The 22,497-nt window shown below is 41.4% G+C and overlaps 1 pseudogene; it reads left to right on the plus strand.

Moving 5' to 3' along the window:
* Window positions 1–309: 309 nt before the first annotated feature.
* Window positions 310–402, plus strand: LOC123593922 (annotated as a pseudogene).
* Window positions 403–22,497: the final 22,095 nt, after the last annotated feature.

The raw sequence follows: 22,497 nt of genomic DNA on the forward strand, positions 1-22,497 counted from the left end.
GCACATCCCCTCCCACTTGAGTACTAAGTGTATAACTACCAGCTTCATACAACAAAAGTTCGGTTCTTTCTGCCCGCGGGTCCTGTCCCTGAGCTCCTTAAATAAACCTAGTAAGATGCGCCATACAGAGTGTCAAGGACTCTCGTGCTTGGGGACCCTGCAACAATTGTGTCCAAAAGTGTAGCATTATCCAAATTACTGTGTTAGTCACTGGAAGTTCAGAAGCTGGTGTTTGTGTACGTGATCATTCACAACTCTTGCCAAGGGAGAAGGAAATCAACATGGTTGAATATTTAATAATGCACGATAATCGCTTCTCGGCCTTTTGGCTAAGATCAAGTGTAGTATCTGCTCTTATCAGTTTAATAATGCACAATCAACTTTTCTCTCTCGAAAAGTTATCAGGGGTTCCTGCCGCTCCAGCATCAGAAGAGTGAGTTGGTCTCCCAGGTGTACTAACGTATCATCATTAGTATACATCATTAGTAAAAAAGCCTAATAGTGGTCAACTATACTCACCACCCCCCTCCAACAACACAGACACAAAAACCAAAACCAACAGAGCATCGAATGAGAAATGACCAGAATGAGAAATGACCAGAATGGAGACCTCTCTCTTAAATATATGGAGACATTTAATGTGGATGAATATGTAGAATTTCCCACCCATTGTCCTCAAGTCTCCCAATCGTAGGTGTGGAATACCTTTTTAAAAGCATATTGATGTTGATCCTAAAACTGCTCATACCCTTGTGGGAATGGGAATCCTGCAAACTTACAAACAGAATGTGATGCCTTTGAAAAGAAAATAAAAGCTGGTGAAATAGATCTGTTGTAGGTAATCATTCTCCTAATAGGCATACACAAGGCATTTGTGCTGTCTGTGCACAGGAGTGGAAGAAGGAGTCAGTCACAGGTAGAATATATCATCTTTCCAGCATCATCTCTGAACTACATTTGTGTATGATGAAGATGCTACTTTATTTATTCTTTTAATTTTTTTTTTTTTTTAATTTTAGAGAAAGAGAGCATGAGTGGGGCAGGGGCAGAGGGAGAGACAGAATCCCAAGCAGGCTCCACCCTCAGTGCAGAGCCCAATGTGGGGCTCATCCCATGACCCTGGGATCATGGACTGAGCCAAAGCCAAGGGTCAGACACTTAACCAACTGAACCACCCAGGCACCCCTGAAGATGTTACTTACTTCAGAACTAAGAGTTAAAACTGTGAACTACTTAACGGTTTAATGCGTGTGCACGATAAACTTGTAGGTCCACTATAGAATATGGTAGAAGGAAACTGAAGAAGATTGGAGCAAAGTCCTGCTTGAATGAACACAATGTTTTTTGTAAGAAGTAGATGAATTTCAGCTTTGCAGTATAATAAAACTGGGAATTTAAAAACATTTTTAAAATGTCTATTTATGTTTGAGAGAGAGAGACAGAGAGAGACAGAGTGCAAGCAGGGGAGGGGCAGAGAGAGAGGGAGACACAGAATCCGAAGCCGGCTCCAGGCTCTGAGCTGTCAGCACAGAGCGCGATGCGGGGCCTGAACCCATGAACCCTGAGATCATGACCTGGGCGGAAGTCAGATGCTTAACCAACGGAGCCACCCAGGTGCCCCTTAACATGGCCATTTTTAAAAGCTCAATATCTATATATTAAACATTCCAGGGCACCTGGGTGGGTCAGCCAGTTAAGCATCTGACTCTTGATTTCCGCTCAGGTCATGATCTCACGGTTGTGAGTTCCAGCCCCGCACAGGGCTCCTCACTGACAGTGCAGAGCCTCCTTGGGATCCTCTCCCTCTCTCCCTCTCTCTCTGACCCTCTCCTTGCTCTCTCTCTCTTAAAAAATAAATTAATTAAAAAATAAAATAAACATTCCATATTTGGAAAGCATGTATTTTACACTAGGGCTTAGAAGAAGTCATTGGTTCTCATAACCGATAAGCTGTTTATCATAAACATTTTATTTAAAAACCAACTTCATTAAAAGTAGATAGTCTATAAAACAGCACAGAAATGAAATACCTGCCTGCGTAGAAAATGTCAACTGTCATTTTAAAGGTGGAGATTCTGCATTTCAAGTACCATTCAAGACATGACTCTTGAGGCACAATATACAAGATTTATGTTTTTTAATTATATAAAGATACAACAAGACTTTCAGATATGAATTGACTATCTTGACAATTTTAATTTTGGAATAATATCTTTATATTTTATCTGCATTACATACATGCTTTTCTGCACACGGCTGCTGTAGCCATCTTCCTACAATGCCATTTGGACATTAAAGTCCTGCTATATATTGTTGGTCAAGGAAATTTGAAGAGAAGACAGTGCTGAAAAGTATAGTTTATGTCCTTTTGAAAAAATATGTATAGGGCATTTTTTTTTTATTTTTTTTTTTTCAACGTTTGATTTATTTTTGGGACAGAGAGAGACACAGCATGAACGGGGGAGGGGCAGAGAGAGAGGGAGACACAGAATCGGAAACAGGCTCCAGGCTCTGAGCCATCAGCCCAGAGCCCGACGCGGGGCTCGAACCCACGGACCGCGAGATCGTGACCTGGCTGAAGTCGGACGCTTAACCGACTGCGCCACCCAGGCGCCCCTGTATAGGGCATTTTTTTGACGTACCTTCTTCTTTAGCACTTTTTCAAGAAATGCGCTTTTATTTTTATTTAATGAGTTGGGTTCAGTCCCTTAATATAAACATCTTGGCTATTTAAAAAAAAAAATTAATGTTTATTTATATTTGAGAGAGAGAGAGAGAGAGTGCAAGCAGGGGAAGGGCAGAGAGAGAGGGAGACACAGAATCCGAAGCAGGATCCGGGCTCCGAGCTGTCAGCACAGAGCCCGATGCGGGGCTCGACCTCATGAACCACAAAATCATAACCTGAGCTGAAGTCAGAGCCTTAACTGACTGAGCCACCCAGGCGCCCCTAAGTGTCTTGGCTATTATGAGCTTTATACCAATAGCACAGTAAGGAAATTTTTTTTGAGGATAATTTTCTCATTTTTGTCAAACTTCCTAAATGATTAACCTTATTCCTTATATATAAAAATGTCTAAAAGGATAATATGACAAAGTGTGTATAACTATTTTAGATTGCCATAGCAACTTGCACCTTAACCTACAAATAAAAGTATATTGTTTTCTACCTTTAATTCAAATAAAGGTTATATAAACAAAAAGCTAGGTGGAAGATCCTAATATGTGCTGCGGCATCAGACTCTGCATTCCCTTTCTGGAAATACTCCACTCTGCCACTAGAGGGCACCATGTACACACTGGGCAGAGAGAGCGCCAAAGGCCTCTTTCTTGGTCTTGATTCCTTTCCCTGAAGGAATAACCCAGCCAGTGTGGGTATGAGTGGAGATCAGAGCTGGTGGGTGGTGTTGCTTCAGCACTTCTGTGCAACTTCGAACTTTTTTATGATGTCCCTAATCATTTCAGCCCCCAGATGAACTTGAGTTCAGCCTTGATTCAGATGGGAACACAGAATGTAATTATGACTGAATGTTTTTGGAGGTTGCTGACAATAGGGACAGAGTTAAGAATGGAGGAGGGTCTTCTGTGTGTGAAACAGTCCATTGCAACAATCAGACCAAGCCCAGTTCTGTTCTCAGCTACACCAATTTCTGAGTAACTTTGTACAAACTAAGAGGGGGAACCAAGTTCCACATACAAATATTTGGTTGGAAGAATACATTCATACTTTTTATTCATAGTATGTTTCAGAATTTCACTCCAGGGTGTGTGGCTGGCTCAGTGGTAGAGCATCTGACTCTTGATCTCAGGGTGGTGAGTTCAAGCCCCACATTGGGTATAGAGATTACGTTAAAAAAAAAAAGATGAAAAAAGTTAAAAATTGTTATAGTAATCTTTATTTTTAATATTTATATTAATATTTATTTTTAAGAATGTAATGTTAACATAATCCAAACTAACCTAACTAATTTTATATCTAGCAAAGAACACACAGCAATAGCTGATGTTATTGTAGAAATATGCAAAGTTGTGAATATTTGATTCAATATTTATTTGAGACACTCCCAAAAGCAGACCTGCAACGTCTCAACATAAGATTGCCCAGCTTTTCAAAGGCATAATGTTAGATGGGGGGAAAATCTATATCCGAGGAATTGTTCAAAATATTAAAGAAAATCTATGAGGAGAAGCTGATACATAAGAAAGGGTCTGTTTTTCTGTTTTTAAATAACATTATGAGTGATGCCTGCAATTGACGTAGCTCTCCCTAGCTTTTATTTTTTTTTTATTTTTATTTTATTTTATTTTTTTCAATGTTTATTTATTTTTGGGACAGAGAGAGACAGAGCATGAACGGGGGAGGGGCAGAGAGAGAAGGAGACACAGAATCGGAAACAGGCTCCAGGCTCTGAGCGGCCAGCACAGAGCCCGACGCGGGGCTCGAACTCACGGACCGCGAGATCGTGACCCGGCTGAAGTCGGACGCTTAACCGACTGTGCCACCCAGGCGCCCCTCTCCCTAGCTTTTAAATCAAACCTAAAAACAATGGGACCATGTCATGTGCAGGTGTCTCACGTTGTCGTGTCTATAAGGAAGGAAGGCAATTCTGCTCCAAAGACAAATGAAGAGTTATGCAGATCTTACCTCTGGGTCTCTTGAAGAGGCAGCAAAAAATTGAATTTAATTGCATGATACAGAGCAAATCGTCATAAACATCTTCCTTAGCAAACACCAACCTTTCCTTTCCTTTTCCCCGAGACAGCTGCTCTAACTTCTTCGATCCTCCTCTTTAAAACACTCACCATTCCAGCCTTCCTTCTCAATTCTCTGGCTCCTCATTCTTGTCTTTGCTTGGGTAGTGCCTCGCACCTGCTTCCGTAGAATACTCTGCTCTCTCCGATGTTACATCTTTTCATTTCCTCTCTTAGCCAAAGAAGTCCCTTGGAAAGTGAAGGAAGAAGAAAGACTGTGTTTCCATCTACCCCACAGAAGAAGTGATGGGGATATCATACTGCCAAAAAGAGAAGGGAAAGAACAGGAAGAGAAAGAAATTACTTTTGCTAAGAGATACTTTGTGAAATCATGTTTGCTTTTGTTAGGTTTGATATCAGCCGAATTCGACATTACCTGGCCCAATCACCTTCTCAAAATCACAAATAGAATCAGAAACTCTCTGATCTGGAAGGGATCAACAAGTCCAAATCTTGCATTTTATACATCAGAAGGCTGAGATGAGGAGAGGGTATTGGATTAGCCAAAGTTCCTCCACTGATGATAGAGCTGCATTTCTTAACCCAAATCCACTGACCCTGACCTCCTTTGTCCATTACAGCACATTGCTTTGAGCTCAGGTTTTACTTTGAGCTTAGTTTTGTTTTGTATTTTTTTAGCATACACATTATATTGAGGTCTTCCTTCCCAGAAAGGCCAAACTCTGAAACAAAAAATCAATATTAAAGTACTATTAATGGCAAACCTTTTTTATATAAATGATAAACTATAAACATCTCAGAAATATAGTGTGTATATTTTTATGAAAGTGATTTTGCAAATATTGAAAAAACCATAGGTAGGTAACATTATATTTGTTTATTTTAACTGGATTTATTTTATTTTATTTTATTTTATTTTATTTTATTTTATTTTATTTTATTTTATGTAAGCTCTATGCCCAAAATAGGACTTGAACTCATAACATCGATATCAAGAGTCACATGCTTTACTGATTGGGCCAGCCAGGCACCCCTATACTTATTTATTTAAAATAAAATACAACTATGGGGGTGCCTGGATGGCTCAGTCAGTTAAGTGTCTGACTTTGGCTCAGGTCGTGATCTCACGGTTCGTGAGTTCCAGCCCTGTGTCAGGCTCTGTGCTGACAGCTCAGAGCCTGGAGCCTGCTTGGGATTCTGTGTCTCCCTCTCTCTCTCTCTCTCTCTGCCCCTCCCCCACTCATGCTCTGTCTCTATGTACCTCAAAAATAAATAAACATTAAAAAAAATTTTAAATACAACTACAAAACTTTTTAAAAATTGAGATTTATCTAATCATCTCCACTTCTTTGATAGAAAACATAAAGAACTCTTTTTTTTTCTCCTTTACCATTGATGCTTCTCTTCTCTGATCAAGTACAGCCCTTCACGAGACATACTAAATTCTGCCTAGAACACATTTTCTAGCACAGCTCTAGGCGCTAGGAATACAAGCACCAGTAGGTCATTCTCTTGAGCATCTCGATTTAGTAAAACAATCTAGCCACGCTCACTCCTAATTATTGAAACCATCCCACCACCCAGAATGCCATCCTCCTCATGAGCATTTTTTCTTAAGATTTTTAAGTAATCTCTACACCCAATGTGGGGCTCGAGCTTACAACCCCAAGATCGAGAGTCGTGTGCTCTTCTAACTGAGCCAAACAGGTACCCTTCTTACATCTTTTAAGTAATTCCACCAAAAAATGTTTCATTTTTCTTTCCCAGGAGGTAAAAAAAAAAAAAAAAACAAAACAAAACAAAACCCTACTTCATTAATACTTCTAGTTTCTGAAACACAAAATACATTTCCTTTTTATCACATTATTGCTACAGAGAAGCATTCATCTTGACTTTCCTGGTGGCATACCTAAGATACTCACAGAAATAAACATTCCTTGGGAGTATTCTGTATCATAACTGCAAAAGGCAAGATGGCCACTTTTTTCCTCTTAAAACAAACAAACAAACAAGCAAACAAACAGATATAAAGGCTTATCTGCTCTGGAACAAGTATTATCATCTGCAAATGGCAAATAAGTAAGATAGCATCATCACTTATGGTGTAATTAACAAGAAGAGAAAAAGATCACGTAATCAAAATAGCCCCAAGTATGATTGTCTTTATCTGGGAACAAACCTGACTGTCCCTGAGTCTTTGTAACCTTAGCTTGGCTTAAATTAATGAAATGTGGGGCACCTGGCTGGCTCACTCAGAAGAGCATGTGACTCTTGATCTCGGGCTCAAATTCATGACCCCCACATTGGGTGTAGAGATTAATACAATAAATAAATAAATAAATAAATAAATAAATAAATAAACTTTAAAAATTAATTAATTAAGGAAACGTGTGGTGGTCAACCACCTACATTTAAGGGTAAAGGTAGAATGCTGCTAACATTTTTCACTTATCACTTTGGCAAATGTTTTAAAAGTTAACACCCCATGGTAGTGAGGATGCTGAGAAGTTTGCTCATGGGTTTATATTAATGGAAATGTAATTTGGTATAACCTTGCCCAAAGGCAATTTGGCAGTGGGTATTAAAACCTTTATTTATTTATTTATTTATTTATTTATTTATTTATTTATAATTTATTTTTAATGTTTATTTTTGAGAGAGAGAGAGACAGAGTGAGCAGGGGAGGGGCAGAGAGAGAGGGAGACACAGAATCTGAAACAGGCTCCAGGTTCTGAGCTGTCAGCACAGAGCCTGACGCGGGGCTCGAACTCAAGGACTGTGAGATCATGACCTGAGCAGAAGTCTGGCGCTTAACCAACTGAGCCACCCAGGCACCCCTAAAATTTTTTAAAGTAGAAACTAGTTATGACTTTGATTTAACAATTTTGCTTTCTTATGAAAATAATCAGTTAGGCAAAAAGGTTTATCACTCATTACTTCAAATAACAAAAAGCTGAGGAACACTTAAATATCCACCAATAGGGTTATAAATATATATGGTATAAGCAAAGGATGGAATACTATGTAGCTACCAAAAATAGTGTTAAATAAGATCTACTAGTATACAAAATCGTTTGTGATGTATTTTAAGAAAAAAAGCAAACATAAAAGTACATGGAGAAGCCATTTGCATATGTTTTAAAAGCTGTAACGAATATATAACAGAAACTTCCTGATGATTCTCCTAGAATGGTACAGATACATAATAATCAGATACATAGCATTTGTTGTCTTCTCTATATTTTTCTGTACTTTCTAAATTTTCTACAATAAACATGTAGTGTTTTTGTAATCAGGAAAAAAAATTCTGGGGCACCTGGCTCCTTAGTCGGTAGAACCTGTGACTCTTGATTTTGGGGTTAAGTTTGAGCCTCACATTGAGTGTAGAGATTACTTAAAAATAAGATCGTAAAAAAAAATTCTTTGTTCTCTTTCTTTCTTTTTTGTTTAAAGCAGGCCTTTCCCAACTGACTGTCCAAAAGTGACAATGACAAGTATTCAGAAGACAGTTTGCAACAGTGTTGCGATTGTGTTCAGATCAAGCTTGCTGTCCCAGATGCATGCAGGCCATTTGTCACCCTTGGCTCTGGAGCTCAGCGGAGTTTCCTTTCCTTCAGCAGAACACAATCCAAGGAGAAGCACCCCGGCGGGCTGGCCCCGAGCCACCAAGCCTTCCCAATCCCTGTGGGGGGAGCAGAAAGGCCAATTCCCCACTAACAGGCAGATGGCGAAAACATCCTCTTGGCTCTTGTAAATTCAGCCATATCGGTGCAGACACAGCTGAAACAAGGCAGGCGAGCTCCGTAAGGCCAGGCAAAATTAGTCCCCTCTCAAGGGAGTGTTTTGCCATGCCAGCTGGCTTTTCCTGCCGTGCCCTTGGCCGGTTCAAGGCTGAGAAACCAAGCGGGTAATGGGCAAAAAAGTGAGGCCGTGAACTGGGGACCTGAGCATCTCAGCTGGTGGGGAGCTGGGCTTCAAGCCCGGTGGGTGTGAAACCGTGCCCGCAGGGCTAAGGAGGTTACCACTGTCCCTGGCAAGCCTCCCATGGACTCCCCCTTCTTCTTCACGGGAACGTGAACCTTATCTTTTGGAGGCAAACAACAAACAGGAAAAGCTCCAGGCAGCTGAGGGCAGTGTGAGTTTGATCACTGACTCACACCTGCGCAGATGGGCGTCCAGTCGCCCCTACCTCATCGTAATGTTTAACTCTGCATTCCAGGAGGAACACAGCTTCATGAACATAATACAGGACACCCATACAGTACCCCTGCTGGCCTTCCCTGCAGCGATAAAACTGCCCTTTCTGAACATTCATCTTAACCCTAAATAAAAGAGGCCCACCCGCCCTCACTCCAGGAGTCATGGTTTTGGACGTTATGCCCTGAGATTTCCTTATTTTCTGCAAATGAAATTTCTTTTGGGTACAACTCCACCTGGTATAGTCTCTCTCTGTCACTTACCAAGGAGCGAACTCACGTTCGTTCAATTCCAGATACACTGAGAAGAAGCGGGAAGAATTCCATACAACAGTCAAGTGGGAAGGAGGTCTGGATTGTGAATGAGGAGCCCTGGGTGCCAATTGTGTCTCTCTTTCCCTCTCTCTGACTTTTAGTTCCTTCTTCTATAAAATAGTGGGGTGGGAGGGGAGATAGTTTAAATGAGCCATAAAGTTGCTTCCAGCCTTCAGAACCTTTATAATGATTTATAATGAGGTTATCCAATATACATTTCATTCCACACGAATTCATTAAGTACCTACTTTACTTAGCAAGCAGGAGCCAAGGTAAAAAACACACTGCTCAGCCACAGTACTCACAGTCCAAAGCAGTGACAAATTTCCCAGTCCCAATAATTATTATAATTATTATATATAATTCACTATATAATTATAGTAATAATTCAATATACCATTTATTTAGGAGAATATTTTTTTACCAAGATTGCACTTTTTCCATTGCCCAGAAAGTTTCTTTTATTTTAACTTTTTTAATAGTTTATTTATTTTTTGAGAGAGAGAGAGAGAGAGCAAGCGAGCAAGGGAGGGGCAGTGAGAGAGGGAGAAAGAGAAAATCCCAAGCAGGCTCTGCACTGTCAGTGAAGAGCCCAATGTGGGGCTCGAACTCATGAACAATGAGATCATGACCTGAGCTGAAATCAAGAGTCGGATGCTTAACCAACTGAGCCACCCAGTGCCCCAACCAAGAAAGCTTCTTATCCTTTGTTAACAAAACAATGTACTGGGGGGCAACATAGGTTTGGGTTAGAAGCTTGAGACAGAATCAGAGTTAAACCAGTTAAATTTGAACCAGAACCAGTTAAATCTGAACTTCTCTCATTTGCTAACAGGATGGCATTGGAAAAATTGCTTACATTTGGCTTTAGTTTCCTTACCTGTAAAATGGGAATAATAGTAGTGCCTATTTTCTATTGTATTTTTTTTTTAAGATTTTATTTTCAAGTGATCTCTACACCCAATAGGGGGCTTGAACTCACAACCCCAAGGTCAAGAGTTGTCCGCTCCGCTTACTGAACCGGACAGGTGCTCCTTTACCTGGGATAAGTATAGGGAGTAAATGACCTGAATCGCATCAACTAAGTTCACAGTAAATCATAATTGTCAATATAGAAGGTGTAAAAATAATTTTAATATATTTAACCAAGCACAAAATCTTAGAAGTTTAGACCGAAAGGGAATTAGAAAGAATCTATTTCAGGGCATCTAGGTGGCTCAGTGGGTTACGCATCCGACTCTTGATTTTGGCTCAGGTTAAGATCTCAGGGTTCGTGTGTTCAAGCCTCCATCCAGCTTTGTGCTGACGGCTCAGGGCCTGGTTAGGATTCTCTCTCTCCCTCTCGCTTTGCCCCTCCCCCACTCACGCATACACACATGCTCTCTCTCAAAAATAAATAAATAAATAAAAACTTTAAAAAAAAGAATCAATTTCATTTCAATCTTTTCATGTTTCATAAGGAAACTGTGAGTCAGAGAGGTTGAGTAAGGCCTTGGGAATCCCTAAGAGCTATTTTATTTTCTTTATATATCCCAATAATTAATTAGAAAATGTGATGTGCTTCCCTGAGAAATAAAAATTATTTTTCTAAGCCATGTGGAAATTACTTCTATGATTTCTATTATTTTGTATCTTCTTTGTGCTTTATTGAAAATTTGACTATCATTTCAGAAAGTCTTTCCAAAAAGGATCTGGCATTTTGGCTAAATAGCCCAAATGATCCTTGCCCCAGCTTCTTTGCAAAATCCATTGTGATTACTCCAAGTAAACTCAGACTCTCCCTTTCTTGTGTCTGTGCCATGCAGGCTGTTTTCTCTCAGTTTTTCTGGACACTTTTGGCTAGCTAGAAAAAAATACTTTCAACTTTAGACAAGCCAAGTTTGGTTCATTGACTCCAATTAGACAAATACCTTCTCTGGAAATAAAGACTCAGGTTATGTGACATTGTCTGCAGGACAATAAGACAGAAGGAAAGGGCACCCAGAGAGAATAGAGAGAAGGCAAACTAACATTTATTCCATGCTTTCCATATGCCCATGGACTCCCTTAATCTTCACAACCCAGGAATTAGATATTACTATTCTCATCATAGGTGAAAAAGCTTAGCACAAGGGAGCAACTTGCCTGAAGTCACACAGCCAGGAAATGGAGTTGAAGTTTGAACCCAGGCCAGTCTCTCTCCAAATTCTTTCTAGTATATCAGCTACACTCTCTCCCACTCATGATCGCCATGATATTCAAACTAAAATTTTTAATGCTTTTATTTATTTATTTTTTAGAGAGAGAGAATGCACACGAGCAGGGCAGGGGCACGGAGAGAGGGGGACAGAGGAGCCAAGCAGTCTCTACACTGACAGCAGCAACCCTGATGTGGGGCTTGAACTCACAAACTGTGAGATCATGACCTGAGCCAAAGTTGGATACTCAACCTACTGAACCACCCAGGCGCCCTGTCATCTTCATGATATTTAATTGATGGCGTACCTCTTGATGTTAAAACAAAACACGACAAAACACCCCCTCCCCCCAATTCCTACAAGATGGTGGAGTCACACATTTGGAGAAAAGAAATCCATCATGCAACTCACTAAAAAGTGTGATGAATGTCTAAGAGGTGTTACCAGGACATTGCACTTCAATTGTTAGGACTCATCCCAAGTAAGGTAGGTGAGGCTTTAGTCCTTCCTAATAACATTTTCTTGTATTGTATTATGACTCTTGTATCACAGGGCAGAGGAACTTAATGGATGTAGACAGAGAAGAATCGTATAGACTTTATTTCCATAAAAGCTTCTCTCGAAATCGAATCTCCTTGGAATTGATCAAGTCGTTTTCCTGGCCTTTTTGAGGTTAAAGGTTTTGTGTTCTCTTTCACCTCCCACCTCTGGCTTTTTTTCAAGCATTTTTGCAGTCCACTTACAGTTCAGAACAGATGTGGATGCTGGCCTGCTCCCAGAGTCTTGCTGCTAAATCATGACTCCACCATCCCCATGGACCGAGTCGTGCCAAAGTAGAAAGTGACTTCAACTCACAGCAGAATCTATGTTGCTGCCAATCCGGTTTAAGCCCAAAGGAAGCAATTCTATTTGCAGCATTTTTTTTTTTTAATTTCCAGTTTATGCTGAGAAGGAATAGTACATCACATTTTGGTGATTTATACAGTACATCCTAAGGCCTGTCTCTCCTCTATTGCCCCAACATTGCATTTGTCAAGTCCTCAGACTGGAAGAGCAAAAAAAAAAAAAAAAAAAAAAAAAAAGAAAGAAAGAAAAAGAAAAAAAGAGCAAAGTCTTTGGCAAATTGGAGATAAGCAGATTAACAGGAACTGAGCAAGAAAATAAAATAGATCTCTAAAAGAACAACAACCTGCAAATCATTTAAAATATGAATGATGTAAGAGAATATGACCCGGGAGATTAAGACAAGATAACTTTGGGTTACTCACGTGTAATAATGTCAGCTGTATCACTTCCCCATCACTGATGGGTACAGGAAACTGTACTGTGTTGATAAAGAGCGTATGAGAAAGGGAACGGCTGTCAGTAACTTGGCCATTTATTATGGCAAAACGACTCCCGGGGAACCCCCACCCCCGTCTGCCCCCCGGGGCTCCAAAAGCTGCAGCATGCAGCAAACAGCAGAACACAAAGGGACCAAAAAGTTCTATTATAACTTTCAATTCCAGGACCGTTTGGAGAATATCCATCATGGAAAGGCCTGGACTGGGTGGCAGCTGGACATCTCCAATACAGATGAAGCAGAAGTACCAAGGGTAATCCTGATGGCAAAGGTGGGGCCTTAAAGAACCTGTCCCTTCAGGGTTCTCCTCTTTATTTGCTCGAATATTCTTAGGTTTGAAGCTCTGACATTTCCCCAAACAGGCTTATTGACCTCATTCATTCATTCTCTGACCTCGTGGTAGGGTCAGGCATGGTCTGAGGCCCTGGCATGGAGTGTTGAATCAGGAAGACCAGGTCCCTGCTATGAGGAAGCATTCATTCCAGAGTCACACTTATGTTCCCAACAAGCAGATTTTAAGCATGTGCTCTGTATTTCATCACCGTAGAAAACGCTCAGCCCCTCAAGTCATAGCCAGGGGCACAAGGCTGCAAGAGCACATGGCTCCAAGGGGGCCCAGGCAGACCAGGTTGGGCCACTTTGCTGCTGACAAAATCCAAAGGCAGAGAGACAGTGGCGGTGAAACAGGAAGGGACTTTATTTCAGCGAGGCCAACACTGGCAAGACAGCGGATTCGCGTCTCAGAGACTGGCTCCAAAGTGTCAAAAATGCTTCCAGGTTTATGAGAGAAAAACGTGGGACAAAGGTCGGTGGGTATGTGCAAGTGGGCAGTAAAAGTCAGTACGATCATTGTCTTGGGGTTAATCATGCAGGGTCTTACGGACCCAGGGCAGTGCCTGTGGCTGGGGGAGGCTGTTTCAGTTCCCATCACGGGGATGCTTTGCCCTCAGGGTCTTCTGCTTGAGTTAAGAGACAAAGGGGAAAGATGAACTGAATCAATTAGAAAGTACCTGAGGTCAAAATGGCGGTAGGTGACATCCTCTTTCAAAGTGGTATTTCAAAGTGAATAGGTTCAACTGGCAATAAGTTTTCTTCTTCGAACTTTTAGAAGGGTCACTTATTGCTATAAACAGTGCTAAGTTTGCCCTACCCTGAAATCTTCATAGAAAAATCCCCCATAAGAATCCAAGGGGATATTATCCATATATCATATGTATGTATGGGGCATTCTGGTCTTTGACTTAAATAACTCTCAAGAAATAACTTGTTAGTTTCTATTAATATTTGATAAGCTTTGACAAATCAGCTCAGAGGATTCAATGAAATGATCTGTCTTAACAGGAAGCCAAAGCAAAGGGAAGAGAAAATAAAATGTACAGAAGGGGAAAAGAATGTTCTACCCCCTCCCCCCCCCCCCCCAAATATGCCTCTTTGGCATAAAGATTATTTTAGGCTGATTAGTTTTGAGAAGGTACAGACACAGGAGTAGAAATTGCCCTTTTCTGAGGGACATTTACATTTATAAGGAATATCTCCATTTAGAAGGGTGTCTCCCTCTCTATCAAGAAGAGAAGAATGCACCTAGATCTCTAGAAACTCTTATCGATGGAGAAGGTCTGACTTAAATCTGTAACAACCTTATCTTCTGTTTATTGTGCTTTTCCTGGTAACCTCCCATAATTAGCTTCTCTGCCCAACCCAAGCATTCTTCTTTTGTCAATAGCTGAAGATGATAGTCAAGGTGGTGGCTTGGGCCATTTCAGGGAGTTACCCAGTCTTCCTGGGTCTCTCCCATGTATACAGAAGGCATATGTGTTATTACACTTCTGTTTATTTTTCTCTGGTTAATCTGTCTTTTATTATAAGAGGGTATAGAGGAGGAAAAATTATTTTCCCTCTACCCTTCTAGATTCTTGGCTGACACTCCCTGCCAGCCCCCCCCCCCCCCCCCCCCCGCCCTTCAATACCATCTTCGACTAAGGAAAATGTAGGAGGTAGAGAGCCAGTTATGGGAGGCTACCAGGAAAAGCACGGTAAACAAGGGTAGGGCTATTATGCAGGTTCAAGTGATGTCTTTTTCATTGATGAATGTACAAAGGGACACACTCTCACAAATGGCAATTTCCCTTATAAATGTAAATGTCCCTTACAAAAGGGTACCTTCTACTCTTTTTTGGAGCTTATCCTGTGTCTGCTGTCTCTTAAAAATAACCAGCTGAAGATAATGTTTATGCCAAAGAGGCATGTTTTATTTTTTTTAAATGTTTATTTATTTTGGAAGAGAGAGAGTGAGCGAGTGAGAGTTCATGCATGAGCAGGGGAGGGGCAGTGAGGGACAGAGAGAATCTTAAGCAGGCTCTACTCTGAGTCCGATGTGGGACTCAATCTCATGACCCTGGGATCATGACTCGAGCCAAAATCAAGAGTCGGAAGCTCAACTGACTGAGCCACCCAGGTACCCCTAAAGAGGCATAATTTAGAGTGACATATTTATTCTTCAGGAAGGAAGCAGCCAAGAACCTAGAAGAGTAGTGGGAAAATTATTTTTTTTTCCCCTACATATACTTCTTCCAATGGATACTGGACTAAAGTGTATGTTTTTTATAGATGAGAAAACAAAGACTTGTAAGAGGTACATTAACTGGTTCCAAAACACAGAATTAGAGTAAGGAAACGAGGTGCTGGGGTTGGAGGAGGTCTGTAAGTAACAAAGATCACCACTGGATTTCAGCTCAACAGTAACGACTCACTTCCTCCATATGCAGAAGAAGTTTTAAAAACAATTTGGGGAGAGTAGCCAGGAAGCAAGCTTCAGCTGGGAACAACAGGAAGCTGCAGCAAATGACAGTCATCACGACCACTGTAAATAGCTAAAGGTGAAGAAACAGCATGGTCTGGCAAATACAAATGTATCCAAGAGTGCGAGAGGCCAGAAATTGGGATTTTAGGCTCTAGGGTGCAATAATGAATGACTCAGGGGACTCTGTTCTTCAAGATCTCTGAGTTTAGTATAAGAAACAGACTAATTATGTACTACACGAGAAAAGGGCACAGGAGTCAAAATGAGAAACACATTCAGCCCAAGGAAGTAAGGTGATTCAAAAAACACAGGCACAATACAGGAAGGATTATACGTTGGGTCTTGAAGTATACATGGGAGTTTTCCAGGTAGACAAGCACTAAAGGCCATCCTATTCCAAATTAGTGAACACCCAACTGCAAAAGTAAAGAACTACAATCATGGATGATGGCTGAAGCTTAAACACCGAGGAGGGAAAATAGTAGGAGATGAGTCTGAAGACGTAGGTTAGCCAGTGTTCTGTTTGTTTTGAAAATCAAACTTACGAAAAAGTTGCAGTAATCAAAGAGTACATAGAACACCTGCATACATTTATCCAGATTTATCTATTGTTAACATTCTGTCCCATTTGCTCCATCATTCTCTCTCTCTTTCTCCACATACACACATGTAACACTTTTTACACCTTTTCAGAGTAAATTGCATACTGTCATGGATGTGATTTTGTTCACGGGGGAACATCATCAGATTCGTGAAAACAATCACTCATGGAGGCAGGGAGACTTTCAGGAAGACATGGAGGAGGTCTGGAAGTGAAATGAATGATGAAATGAAGGATGCATCTGTGGAGATAAGGAGGAAGGGAGTAGATTTAGGAGAGAAATAAATGTTACCAGTTGGATGCAATAACAGAAACAGGGAAGAGAAGGGAGGAAGCTGGGTTTTAGGAACAGATAACTGAGTGGTAAAAGTCCTACCAAGACAAGAGAATAATGACAACACAACATTGTCATCACTGATATATATTAGATCCTAATTACATATAAGCATTTTTCTAAAACTGTAGATTATAGGGGCCAAGGGCAGGCCACCCCAGGATGGGCTACTTTGGCATGAACACTATTTGGAGTTAAAAGCAATCAAAAGCCCTCAGATTCAGGAAAATCTGTTTACTTCCCCCCTCAACTTCCTCCTTATGTCAGGAAGACAGCTATTAACAGAGATTCCTCTTTACCTAAGAAATTATCTACATCATAGGGCAACCTTCGTTTTCCAAACGTCCTCTTCTCGCTAATGGCATTTCTCCCCTTTGTGCCCTCAGACCCTACCCCTCTCCTTAGCTGAGTGTCCAACCTCTCTCAGAAATGTAGTCTTAACTGTAGCCAATGAGTCAGCACCAGGGAGTGCCACAAGGGCACTAAAGATGAGGTAGTCTGCCTTAAGACCCCTTGCTTTTCCCTTGCTTTTTCCCTAAGGGAAAGCCAGCCTGCCCCAAACAATCGTTTTCTTCTGTTGATGACTTTCTCGCCTCACCTTCCTTCTAAGGAAGACTTTCCTCAGAACCCCTCCCCTCCACTTCTTGCTAGATGGGATGCTGCCTGACTCATGAATCATTTAATGAAGCCAATTAGACCTTTAAAACTTAGTCTGTTGAATTTTTGTTACTTAACAATACATATTACATAAGTATAGTTTCAGCTCACGCAGAAGAAAATAAAATCCCACATTCCAAAGAGTAAAAGATACTTTCAGTCACATATTTGTTTTGAGTTATATGAGGCAACATTAGATATGGAAATGACAAATCGATTTTCTTTCTATTTTAACATTCAAAATGGTTTTAAAAACTGAGATGGAGATCAGTGTCTCCCAGACGCCCCCTTGTGGTTTGGCTTAGTGATTCCCAAATTTATCTGATGGGCAGAATTTACCTGGAGACCTTGGGGAAAATAGTTTCCGAGGCTGCACCCACAAATGAGCAGAAAGGGTAGAGAAGACCTGTCTATATATTTTTAAAGCTCTCCAAGATCATTTTGATGACCAGCGACTGTAAAAACTGGCGGCTTAAAAATTTCCCCTTTTTCAAGTTCACTTGAAACAAACTGGAAAACAAATTTTAGAGCCAGAATGGAACCGAGAGTGCATTCTGTTCCACTGTTTCATTTTACTTGTGAAGAAAAAAAACGAACACTGAAAATGTTAAAGGCCTGGCCCAAGGTCACAGAGGATGCAAATGGCCAAAGCAGGAGCAGAGCCTGACATCCCTCGCTGGCTGTGAACTCCGCAAGGTTCATGGGAACAATTCTGATCCCGTCCATCGTCACATGCTTATCCCTCAACTCACTGAGGGCTCTATGTCCCTACAGTCCACTTCAGTCCTGACTGGGGACAGCCCAGGCAAATATGCCGACAGATAGCCTTTGGAGAGAAATTCTTCCCTTTTTAATATTTGGCACGTCGGGGCGCCTGGGTGGCGCAGTCGGTTAAGCATCCGACTTCAGCCAGGTCACGATCTCGCGGTCCGTGAGTTCCAGCCCCGCGTCAGGCTCTGGGCTGATGGCTCAGAGCCTGGAGCCTGTTTCCGATTCTGTGTCTCCCACTCTCTCTCTGTCCCTCCCCCGTTCATGCTCTGTCTCTCTCTGTCCCCAAAATAAATAAACGTTAAAAAAAAAATTTTTTTTGGCATGTCTTAAAGATTGATTTTAAGGAGGCACAGGGAAGTAAGTAAGCAGGATGAAATATTCCCTAGAAGGAAAGCCACTTGGATGGGCATCGTCTCTTCTTTCTCCCAGGATTTGTCTGTGTCGGATACTGAACGCGTATTGCCTATTGTTCCACATTTAAAATTTTGTTCTTTTGGGTCTTGAAACTTGAAAGTGAAGTTATAAGTGCAGCTTACCGGGCAGAGTAAGCAGGAGGATAACAGGAAAAACCACTTTCCAGTCTTATCCTAGACAAGGATTAGTCAGTTAATCAGCAGAAAGGGACGACAGCACAGGCAAGAGGCTGAACAAGGGAAGGAATTTGGAAAGTGGAAACAGGCCTGGGAACATTTGTCTGCCTCGCCATTTTGCAAGGTGTAACCCTGCTTATCCCTAACATAATTCCATTTCTGGGATTCCTTTGGGTCCTTCCCCTTTGATCTTTCTCAGTCCCCACAACTACTCTGAGAAGTTCTGGGCTCATCTGCGCTCATCTGAAACCTTGCTTTTCCAAAAGTCAGACCAGCATCCCGGGCATACGTTGAAAGCCAGTTAAAAAGCAGAATCTCAAGCCCCACCCCAAACCTACTGAAGCAGAATTGGCATTTTAACGAGATCCCCATGTGATTCGTACACACATTAAGGATTGAGAAATACTGCCCCACAATATAAATGTTAGAATCTTGTGGCTGCGAGAGGCGAAAGGTTACTTAGGCCAGTTCAGAATTTTCTCAACTGTATTGAAATCCAGGGTTTCATGGAATGTTTCCATGATTCTAAGAAGCATAATTATCTTTTGCTGAAATTGTTGAATGTATAAATATCTTAAGCTTAAGGACCATATCATGACCCAGTTTCCTTCTCTCTTCTTCTATCTTTTTAGAAGTTTATTATAATAATAATTATTATTTTTTAGAAATCTCTATACCCAACATGGGGCTCAAACTCGTGACCCATGAGATCAAGAGTTGCACATTCTTCTGACTGAGCCAGCCAGGTGCCTCTCTCTCTTCCTTTAAATTATACACCTAACTCCACCTACGGTTGGGCATTTGTTTCTAAATGGAATCAGAGAGAACTAGTTCAAACAACGTCATTTGACTCAGCATGTAATGAGTTGTGTGGACTTTAGCAAATTAATTGGCTTTCTTATTAGTCACCACAGCAGTAAGACGGAGGTGCTATTGTCTACCCTGTGTAACTCCCAAGAATATTAAAGGGTCAAAGAACTCTTAATGTTTGCATATGGTATTGCTGATTACTTAGTGGCTCAAATCAGAAATGTAGGAACCATTCTTGACTTCGCACATGAGCTCCATCACCAATTACTATCAAGCTTATCACTTCTCTCAAAACCTTCCATTTCTGTTATTCTCACTGCCACTAATCTGGACTCGAGCTGCCATTATGTGTCACCTCAACCAGGGCCTCCTCTGGGCACCCTCTGCCTCTACTGCCCTTTAAATCATCACATACCCTGAAACTAGAGGCATATTTTTTTTTTAAGCACGATTTTGATCACAAAACTCCCCTACATAGTGTTCCTCAATAGCTTTCAAGGGCCTTAACTCCCAGATCCCCATGTGATTCATTCATCTGGCCACCTTCTCTACAGTCTCTTCCCTTGCTGCCTTCCAGTTACACTGACTTTGAAAATCAGAACTCAGAGAACTTTATCAGGAAACCACTTAACATCTGTCTCCCACCGTTCCTTTAACCTTTCCCATGACTCTCTTCGTTCACACTTGGATGAAGATGCCAGCAGTTTCAATGGCTTTTTGATTTCCTGCTGGATGATAGAAAATACCATGGTCACTTCCAGTGTCAAGCACCTTCTCAGTTCAAGATTTCAAAGTATCCAGTCCCATACAACCTAGAAAACACCAAATTTGATTTAAAATGAAATTGTGCTCATCCCCAGGCTGGAGCCCAATGGGGGCTGGCTGCTTGTGGAGGAAGGGGCTGGGTCATGGGGCTTTCTCTTTTTCTCCTGTGTGGTACTCCCACCTCCTCCACCCCCTGTATCTTGCTCAGTCTCTGACTCCACCAGGAGCTTGAAGCAAGGGAAGAGAGGTGAGGAAAGGATTGCAGTTTTTTCCCTGGCCAGTGTTATGCAAAGATGCCACCCCAAGTGTAGAAGTCAAGCTGTGCCCACTTCTGGTCTCTCTGTCCTAGGGTGTGACCGGGGACTCCAGTCATTTCACCCGTGCACTTTTTAAAGCATGACTTGACGTCATCTACCGTGTCCTCTCAACACCATGTCCCTCGGGATGCATATGAAATTCTCCCCCTGGTTCCACCAAGGTCCTTCTCTCTAATCTTGAGGTGAAAGGGTAGCACCCCTCCCCCTGTCCCCTTGGAGAGGTCGAAGGAAACAGCTCTCCCTCCAAAAAAATCACCTCCACAAACCATTCCTGCATTTCTACTCTCTCAACTGTTTTATATCCTTATGTGGCTAAGGGATTCCAGAGTCTCTGGATATCTACTTGGAAATTACTACAGGGTGGTCTGTCTTGAAACTTGCTTCAGTTTCAGAACTCTCTCACCTTAAAGTCAAAGCTTGCACTTCAGCATTGTGTTGTGTGAGAACCAGTTGGTTTCTTGAATGCACCGCATTCTCCTTGACTTCTGAGCTTCCAAACACGGTGTCGCCTCTTCTTGGGACACACGTTATGCCCCATTCCTCTTCATCTGCTTCACCACTTCTCATGTATCTGCAACCCTTCATCCACACTGTGGAAATAGGAGGGTTGAGGGTAAAGATAAAGAGAGGATTTGTGAGGAACTAGTATTTATTTCTTAGAGGAGGAAAATCAGAAAAGCCAATAAAATTATGAAAAGACGTCCCACCAAATTAATTATGGAAAAACTTCAAATTAAAACTATAAGCTACCATTTTCCACCTACCAGACCGGCGAAGGCACTGAAGAAGTGTGACAATATCAAATGCTGGGATATACAAATGCTTAGCTATTGCTGTGTAGCAGTGTAAAGACGTCCATACTCTTAAGAAAACGATTTGACATGGTCTTATCAAGGTGAACATATGCATACCTTAAAACTCTGCAGTTTACTTCTACGTAGTATGTACCTAGATCACCCATATGTTGATCAGGAGATGTGTAAGAATGCTCATGATAGCACTGGGATGGTCAAAAACCGGGAACAACCCACATGTCCATTGACAGAATGGGCAATAGATTATGGTATGTTCATGGTATGTTCATTTGATGGGATACTCTCATGAATTAATGATAAAATGAATGAATGAATTACAGCTCTATGTGACAAAATAGATTAAATCGGGGAGCATAATGTTAAATAAAAAAGCACATGGTGGAACACTTGCAGCATAGGGGTGTTTGGATGGCTCAGTTTGTTAAGTGTCCGACTCTTAATTTTGGCTCAGGTCACTATCTCACCGTTTGTGGGATCGAGCCCCACATGGGGCTCATGCTGACAGCGCAGAGCCTGTCTGGGATTCTCTCTCCTCTCTTTCTTCCTCTCCCCCCACTCGTGCTCTCTCTCTCTAAATAAACTTTAAACAAAAATACTTGCAGTATAATACCTTACATATAAAGTTAAAAAACAAAGTGGACAATATAGTTTGTACATACATATACAAAGACATGTAATAAAAAAAAAAGCAAGGAAAGGCTAAACAAAAACTCTGGGTAAAAGACAGTAAAGAAATGAGACACAGAGGTGGGTGATAGACACTTGAGTGTTTATTACAGTCTTTATAACATCTCTATCTTATACATATTAAAGATAAATGATTGACAAACCCATAGGTGATTTTACATGTCTAAAAGATTTGATAAAGCAAATCAACAAAAAGTAGGGTTTTACTTATTTTTCCCTTTCTGTGCCCAAATCGGCTGCCTCTGTTATTTCAAGGGGAGGGCCTATGATTCTGGAACATCAGCCTGTTTCAAGGCCGTACTCTGAGCCCCAGTTCTGAGGAGGCATTTTGCCCATGTACTAATCCAGTATCAGACAGCAAGGAAAGTGAGCGGTCAAGAAACACGCCCCACTCCTGGGCCTGCCATTTATCAGCTGTGCGATTTCAGGAATCTCAGTCTCCTTTTGCTTGCCTACAAAATGGCACTAACAACTCCACCCTCACGAGGTTGTTGTGAGCATCCCAGGAGAAAAACATGCACAGGGCACTCGGGGCATGGTAAGTCCTCCGAACACATTTGCTTCCTTCCCCATCATGACAGAAACAGGTAAGAGTGTGCGTGCAAAGTGG

Source organism: Leopardus geoffroyi, chromosome D4, assembly GCF_018350155.1.
Source record: "Leopardus geoffroyi isolate Oge1 chromosome D4, O.geoffroyi_Oge1_pat1.0, whole genome shotgun sequence".
Lineage (NCBI taxonomy): Eukaryota > Metazoa > Chordata > Mammalia > Carnivora > Felidae > Leopardus > Leopardus geoffroyi.